Source organism: Otolemur garnettii, unplaced genomic scaffold (genome assembly GCF_000181295.1).
Source record: "Otolemur garnettii isolate 467f Iridium unplaced genomic scaffold, OtoGar3 scaffold00360, whole genome shotgun sequence".
NCBI lineage: Eukaryota > Metazoa > Chordata > Mammalia > Primates > Galagidae > Otolemur > Otolemur garnettii.
In genome coordinates, this window is record NW_003852755.1 from 182,573 (window position 1) to 190,531 (window position 7,959).

General features: G+C 41.2%; 1 pseudogene; it reads left to right on the top strand.

The window, feature by feature from the left end:
- Positions 1-3,145: 3,145 nt before the first annotated feature.
- LOC105888392 lies at positions 3,146-4,979 on the top strand (annotated as a pseudogene).
- Positions 4,980-7,959: the final 2,980 nt, after the last annotated feature.

The following is a 7,959-nucleotide window of genomic DNA, read 5'->3' on the forward strand; positions in this document are numbered from 1 at the left end:
CTCCAGTATGAATTCTCTGGTGTGGAGTAAGGTGTGAATCATAGTAAAAGTCTTTGCCACATTCTTTATATTTGTAAAATCTCTCCTTACCATACATTTTCTGAGGTTTACACTGTGGGCTTAGGTTAAAGATTTTGCCACATTCTTGACACTTGAAAAGGTTTTCTTCCTGATAAATTATTTTATGGTTTCTTAGATTGGCGGGCTGACTGAAGATTTTCTCAGAGTTATGTTGGAGTGAGTTTTCTCTAAGATAAATTCCTGGATTTTGAGAACATTTCCCTGACTGAGCCAAAGGGTCTACACATTCAATACACTTATTGAGACTATGGATATCCTCACGGCCAATAACTTTCAAACACCAATGAAAGACTTTCTCACATTTTTTACATTTGTACCAGATCTTTAAATATTGAGCCTTCTGACACTTTCTAGAGCACAAGGCTTGTCTGAAGGGTTTCCTTGGTTTACTGCATTTATAATTTCTCTGATTAACATAAATATTCTAGTAATTATTTAGGGTTGGGTTCTGGGAAAAGGACATCAATGATTTATTGGATAGGAAGTGTTTTTCCCGTTTATTTCCTGCCATTGAGGAAGCAATGATAATGATTATGATTCTTACCACAATTGTAGATTTTGACATTTGATGGTATTATTTGTTGATTAAAGAACAATGGTTTAGTGAAGAACTCATCAAATCAATCACATTTGAAAGTATCTTCCTCAATTTTAAATCTTGGATCTTCAAAAACATTTGACTGAACACTTGGTCCAACTTTATATCCAAAAGTCCTGGGTTTCTCTGTGTATTTCAAAAGACTGGTTATTGCTTCCGTTAATATGTAGTGCTGAAAAGAAATACAGGTATTACTTAACTGACATGCTTAGTACAAAAAGAACAGAGATGAATAACTATTACACAACAGAGAGAATGTATGGAATTTATCATGGACTGTAAAGACTAAGAGATTATTTTGTTTTTTGGAGACAAAGTCTCAAGCCCTTGCCCTGGGTAAAGTGCCGAGGTATCATAGCTCACAGCAACCTCCAACTCGGGCTCAAGTGATCCTCTTGTCTCAGTTTTCTTTTTGCAACAGAATCTTATTTTGTCACCCTTGGTAGAGCTACGTGTGCCATCATAGCTCACAGTAACCTCAAACTCTTGGACTCAAGCAATTCTTTTGCCTCAGCCTCCCAAGTGGCTGGGACTACAGGTGTCTGCCACAATGCCTAGCTATTTTTAGACAGGTCTAATTCTGGCTCAGGCTGGTGTTGAACCTCAGCCTCTTCAGTGCTGGGATTATGGGCATGAGCCACTAATGCCTAACCTAGTTTTTCTATTTTTTAGTAGGGACGGGGTCTTGCTTTCGCTCAGGCTGGTCTCCAACTCCTGAGCTCAAATAATCCACCTGCCTCAGCTTCCCAGGGTGCTAGGATTACATGTGCCCAGCCAAGATTAAGAGCTTTTAACCAGAAAGAAGCATCCGTTTTGTTGGGAAAATGTAAACAGAGTACTACTGAAAAGACACATCCTGTCAAATGTCTGGAGAAGTCCCCATAATGTCTAGTGTTGGCTGAATGGTGCTATGTTTTCCATAAACGAAGCCTTCCTCTACCTCAGTGATTTTCACAGGTGTGCCACAGTGTACTGGTGTGCAGTAGTGCAGTAGATGTGAGGTGTGCTGCAGAAATTTTTGAAGACCATTAATTAAATTATTTTCAAAATTAGTTCAAAGCACAGTATGTTTATTCTTTTTTGATTTTTTCTTGGTCAACATAATTTAGGAGTGCGGAGGAAGTTTCTCTACAGGTTGAAGTGCGCCATGAGATAAAGGTTGAAAAACAATGCTTTAGAGGATAGAACAGGTAGCTGTTTTGTTAATGTCAAAAATGAAAAGATATCAAAACCCCAAGAGATATAGTCCAATGAAAGGACAAAAATAAATGTTCAAATGACCTTAAAGAAGTAAAGATCAAGTAGTTTTAAAAGTATTTAAAATAATTGTCTTTAAGATGCTCTGTTAGCTCAATGACAACATAGAAAACCAGATAAAAGAAGAAAAAGAATGCATAATGAATATGAGAATGTTCAAGGAGATTAAAAGTAACCCCCCTTCCTCACAAACATGAAGTGTAGACTTAGAAGCTCAACCTTCATTAACTAAGAACAACACAAAAAGACTCAAGACACACTGTAATGAAAGATTAAAAAGTTACAAGCAAAGGCTCAGCGCCCGTAGCACAGTGGTTACAGCGCCAGCCACATACATCGAGGGTGGCTGGTTCAAACCCAGCCCGGGCCAGCTAAACAACAATGACAAAAAATAGCTGGGTGTTGTGGCGGGTGCCATGATGGTGAATAAAATACTCTTAATCCTCTTATAGATTTGAAAAGATGAACCCTTAAAATAACCATAAATTTGTGTTAATGAATACACAATAGAAAAACATAATTTACTACATCAAGAGAATGCAATTGGCAGAAATTTTGTATGCAATTATAGTTTCTAGCTTAAAATAGTTTGTTACAACATGAAGATGTTATATAATATCTATGGTAAAAACAAAGAAAATACATCGTATGTCAATGCTCTTGAGGTTTATGAAATAAGAAAAAAATAAACTATAGTACATACACAAAAGGAAATGACAATCATTTTCAAACATGTCAGTACAAGAATCAAAATATAAAGAGACAATAAATGAAAACAAAAGCAATGTTGCTGTAATGTGCACAGAAATACATTAAATGCAAGTCATTCCTTTTCAGTATTTACTTTTTTTTTTTTTTGAGACAGAATCTCACTCTGTTGTCCTGGGTAGAATACTGTGGTGTCACAGCTCACAGCAACCTCAAACTCTTAGGCTTATGTGATTTTCTTCCCTCAAGCACCCTAGTAGCTGGGACTATAGGCGCCTACCAGAACACCCAGCTATGTTTTTTTTAGAGATAGGGTCTTTATCTTGCTCAGGCTAGTCTCAAATTCCTGAACTCAGGCAATCCACCTGCCTCAGCATCCCAGAGTGCTAGGATTAAAAGCATGAGTCAGACTGTGCCTGGTCTCATATTTATTTTTTATATAATAGATTGCATAAATCAAGTGAGGGTTGGGCTGGGACTGTCAGTACTGGCCCAGGGGCCGGTGCTGCCATGGCAACGGTGTTTCATCTGGACTTGGAGACGGAGGAAGACAGCGAGGGTGAAGGCGGGCCAGAGTTCAGCACTGCTACCTGTGGGATATTATGAGGCCAAGGTGAACCTCGGCCCTAAGTGCATCAGGGCCCATTGCTTTGAGTTGTTCTGTGTGCTGGGCAAGGGAGGCTATGGAAAGGTGTTCCAGGTGTGAAAGGTGCAAGGTACCAAGCCGGGCAAAATATATGCCATGAAAGTTTTAAGGAAGGCCAATATTGTGCACAATGTCAAGGACACAGCACACACATGGGCTGAATGAACATTCTAGAGTCAGTGAAGCACCCCTTCATTGTGGAACTGGCCTATGCCTTGTAGACTGGTGGCAAATTCTACCTCATCCTTGAGTGCCTTAGTGGTGGTGAACTCTTCACGCATCTGGAGTGAGAGGGCGTTTTTCTAGAAGACACAGCCTGCTTCTCTACCTGGCCGACAGCATGCTGGCCCTGGTCCATCTCTGAGGCAGTGGGCTCCAGTGCTATACAACGAACCCCTCCCCTCACCCTCTTGAGAAGGAAGTAAAAAGCAAGAAGAAATGAGAGGTAAAGGGGCCCAGGATTGGGAAAGCAGGATGAGGCTGCCCCAGTGAAGCCGCAGGCACCGCTGACACCTACTAACCCCATTGTTCTTACTTTTAAAAATAATTTTTGCTCAGCTAGCTAAACATACCAGGAATTACCAGTCGCCGCCACAAAACCGCTTGTGTATATATCAGGTTGTGAAACCCGGTAGCTTGCTTTGCTGGCTCAACAAAAGCTATTTTTAGTTACGTATGTTAACCTATATAAAGTATGTCTTAAAGCTAGAAGCTGCTCCTCCTCCTGATTCTCTATCAGTGGGGTAGCTGGCTGGCCAGTCTGAAATACAGCCTTAAGTAAAAGACTCCTATTGAACTTTTCAATTTGTCTGGTGGTCTCTCACACACTATAACATCTCCGCTCCCAAGGCATCATCTACCGAGACCTCAAGCTGAAGAATATCATGCTCAGCAGCCAGGGCCACATCAAACTGACAGACTTTCGACTCTGCAAAGAGTCGATCCATGAGGGTGCTGTCACTCACACCTTCTGCAGCACCACTGAGTACATGGCCCCTGAGATCCTGATGCATAGAGGCCACAACTGTGCTGTGGACTGGTGGAACTTGGGGACCCTGATGTATGACCTGCTCACTGGATTGCTACCCTTCACCGCAGACAGCCGGAAGAAAACCATGGATAAAATGATCAAGGGGAAGCTGGCACTGCCCCCGTACCTCACCTTGGATGATGGGGACCTTGTCAAAAAGTTTCTGAAGTGGAATCCCAGCCAATGGATTGGGAGTGGTCCAGGGGACATTGCTGATATGAAGAAGCACCCCCTTTTCTGGCAACTGAATAGGGATGACCTACTGGCCTGCCTCGTGGACCTCCCTTTCAGGCCCTATCTGCAGTCAGAGGAGGATGTGAACCAGTTTGATACCTGCTTCACACGGCAGACACCAGTGGACAGTCTGGACGACATGGCCCTCAGTGAGAGCGCCAACCAGACTTTTGTGCCCCCTCAAGTTCTCCTCCTTTGAGGCCTTCTGACCCAGTCTGCCAGAACCCAAGGAGCCACTCTTCCTCCACTACCACCGCCACCCTCAAGCACTGGCCCCCTCTTCATTTGTCCCCCCTCAGGGACTAACAAATCCCAGGCTGCCCTGGGTGCTAGGAGGATAGATGAGAACAGCCATTGGGGGCCCTCCATGGAGGCCATGAGGGCAATAGGACACCGGGCCAGTCCCAGAGACCTGGGGGTTGAGAGTGAGTGTGTGTGTTTTCACACACTCAATTAAAAGATTGAATCATGGCACTGAAAAAAAATAGATTTTACATAAATCGAAACACATATTTTTTTTGAATATGACATCACATTTCCCAAATAGATTAAACAACCTTTTACAGAATTGAATCAAAACTCAGACAGCAGGCCAGGTGCAGTGGCTCACGCTTATAATTCTAGAACTCTGGGAGACCGAGGCAGGTAGACTGCCTGAGCTCATAGGTTCAAGACCAGCCTGATTAAGTACAAGACCCTGTCTCTAAAAAATAGCTGGGAGTTGTGGTGGGTGCCTATAGTCCTAGCTACTTGGAAGGCTGAGGGAAGAGGATCACTTAAGGCCAAGAGTTTGAGGTTGCTGTGAACTGTGATGCATGGCGCTCAACTGACGTAGTCAAACTCTGTCTCAAAAAAAAAAAAAATCAGACAGCAGCACAGTAATAGTAGGATGATTTGATATTGCACTTTAAATAATAAAAAGAAACAAAGAGACAAAGGAACAAAAGAACAAAGGGGCTGGGTCCCATAGCTCATGCCTATAATCCTAGCACTCTGGGAGGCCAAGGCGGGTAGATTGCCTGAGCTCATAGGAGACCAGCCTGAGCCAGAGCGAGACCTTGTCTAAAAATAGCCAGGCATTGTGGCGGGAGCCTGTAGTCCCTGCTACTCGGGAGGCTGAGGCAAGAGAGTCGCCTAAGCCCAGGAGTTGGAGGTTGCTGTGAGCTGTGTGACACTATGGCACTCTCCCAAGGGTGATAAAGTAAGACTGTCTCTACAAAAGAAAAAAAAAATAGGAAAACATTATACAACAGTGTGATGCTGGCATTAAGACAGACAGATGATAAAAATGGATTAGAACACTTGTGAATAAATCCTCAGCATGTCACAATGAGCAAAGGTCAATTTCTTCAACAAATATGGTTGGGAATACTAGAAATCCAAATTGGACAAATTGAAGTTAAATGTTATCTTGCACTGTGCACAACAAGAACACAAATGGACTGATAGTTTTTTGTAGCTTTTCTAACTAAAATTCTGATATTTTTTCTGGTTCACTGTATATAGAAGAAAACTACTGTGTTTTCACTTTTATTTTGTATTCTGTAAGTTTGCTGAATTTTTAATAGTGCAACAGTCTTTTTTTAGAAAGTCTTAAATTTTTTTAATGTAAAAAATTTGTCTGCAAATTTGGACATTTGGCTTTCTACTTTCCAAAGTGAATGACTTTAATTCTTTTTGTTTTCTAATTATTGTCACAATTGCTTTCAGTACTATATTGAATAGAAGTTGTGAGAACAGGTATCCTAGTGTTAGAAATGTCAGAAAAAAACTTTTAGCATTTCCCCATTCACTGTAATGTTAACACTGGTTTGTTATATATGGCCTTAATTGTGCAGCTATACATACCTAATTTGTTGAGTGGTTTTATCATAAAGGAATGCTGTCTGATACTTTACTTACAATAGCTGTAAAAAATTAAGATATACAGCAATAAATTTAATTAAAAATGTGAAAATTATCTATATGGAAAACCGTAAAACATATATAAAGAAATTGAAGTACAAATGAATGAAATGTTATCTTGTTTTAATGGATTAGAGAAGTAATTTTTTTTTTTTTTTGAGACAGAGTCTTACCATGTGGCCCTCTGTGGCATCACAGCTCACAGCAACCTCAAACTTAAGTGATCTCTTGCCTCAGACTGCCAAGTTGCTGGAACTACAGGTGCCCACCATTAACACCTGGCTACTTTTGGTTGCAGTTGTCATTGTTGTTTCGCAGGCCAGTTGGGTATGAACCCGCCAGCCTCATCGTATGTGGCCGGCACCCTAACCACTGAGCTACAGGTACCAAGCCTAGAGAAACAATTTTTATTTTTATTTATTGAGACAGAATCTCATTTTGTTGCATGTCATGACCTCATAGCTCACAGCAACCTCAAACTCTTGGGTTCAAGCTATCCTCTTGCTTTAGCCTTCTGAGTAGCTGGAACCACAGGTGCCCACCACAACACCTGGCTATTTTTTTAGAGATAAGATCTCACTCTTGCTCAGGCTCTTGCTTAAGTGTCAAACTCCTGAATTCAAGCAATCCACCTGCCTTGGCCTCCTAGAGTGCAAGGATTATAGGTGTGGGCCACTGAGTCTAACCTGGAAAATAAATTTTTTTTTTTTTTTTTTGAGACAGAGTCTTACTTTGTCCCCCTTAGTAGACTGCTATGACATCACAGCTCACAGCAACCTCAAACTCTCAGGCTTAAGCGATTCTCTTGCCTCAGCTTCCCAGTAGCTGGGACTACAGGCAACCGTCACAATGCCTGGCTATTTTTTGTTGCAGTTGTCATTTTGGCAGACCTTCAAACCTGCCAGCCTCAGTGTACGTGGCTGGCACTGTAACCACTGAGTTATGGGTACCGAGCCTAGAAAATAATTTTTAAATGGACACACTACCCAAACTAATGCACAGATTTAATGCAATTTTTTTTTTTTTTGCAGTTTTTGGCCAGGGCTGGGTTTCAACCTGCCACCTCCGGCATATGGGGCCGGCACCTTACTCCTTTGAGCCACAGGCACCGCCCTCCATGCAATTTTTATTGAAATATCAGTGACATTCTTCAGAGAAAATCTTTTTAAAACCCTAAAATTTATATGAAAGTAGAAAATATCCTAAATAGTCAAAGCCATCCTGAGGAAAAATAACAAATCTGGAGGCATCACAGTACCTAGATTCAAAATTTAGCGATAGCAACGAAGTAGCATGGTATTGGCATACAAACATTGATGTATCTGAAGGACATTCTGCTAAGTGAAAGAAACCAGATACAAAGAGACAAATACTGTATGGTTTTACTCATGTGTAGAATCTGAAAAATGTTATCATGAAAATGGAGAATACAACAATGGTTATCAGAGACTGATGGAAAGGAACAATGAAGCAAGGCTTTCTAATTAAAATTAGAAAGAA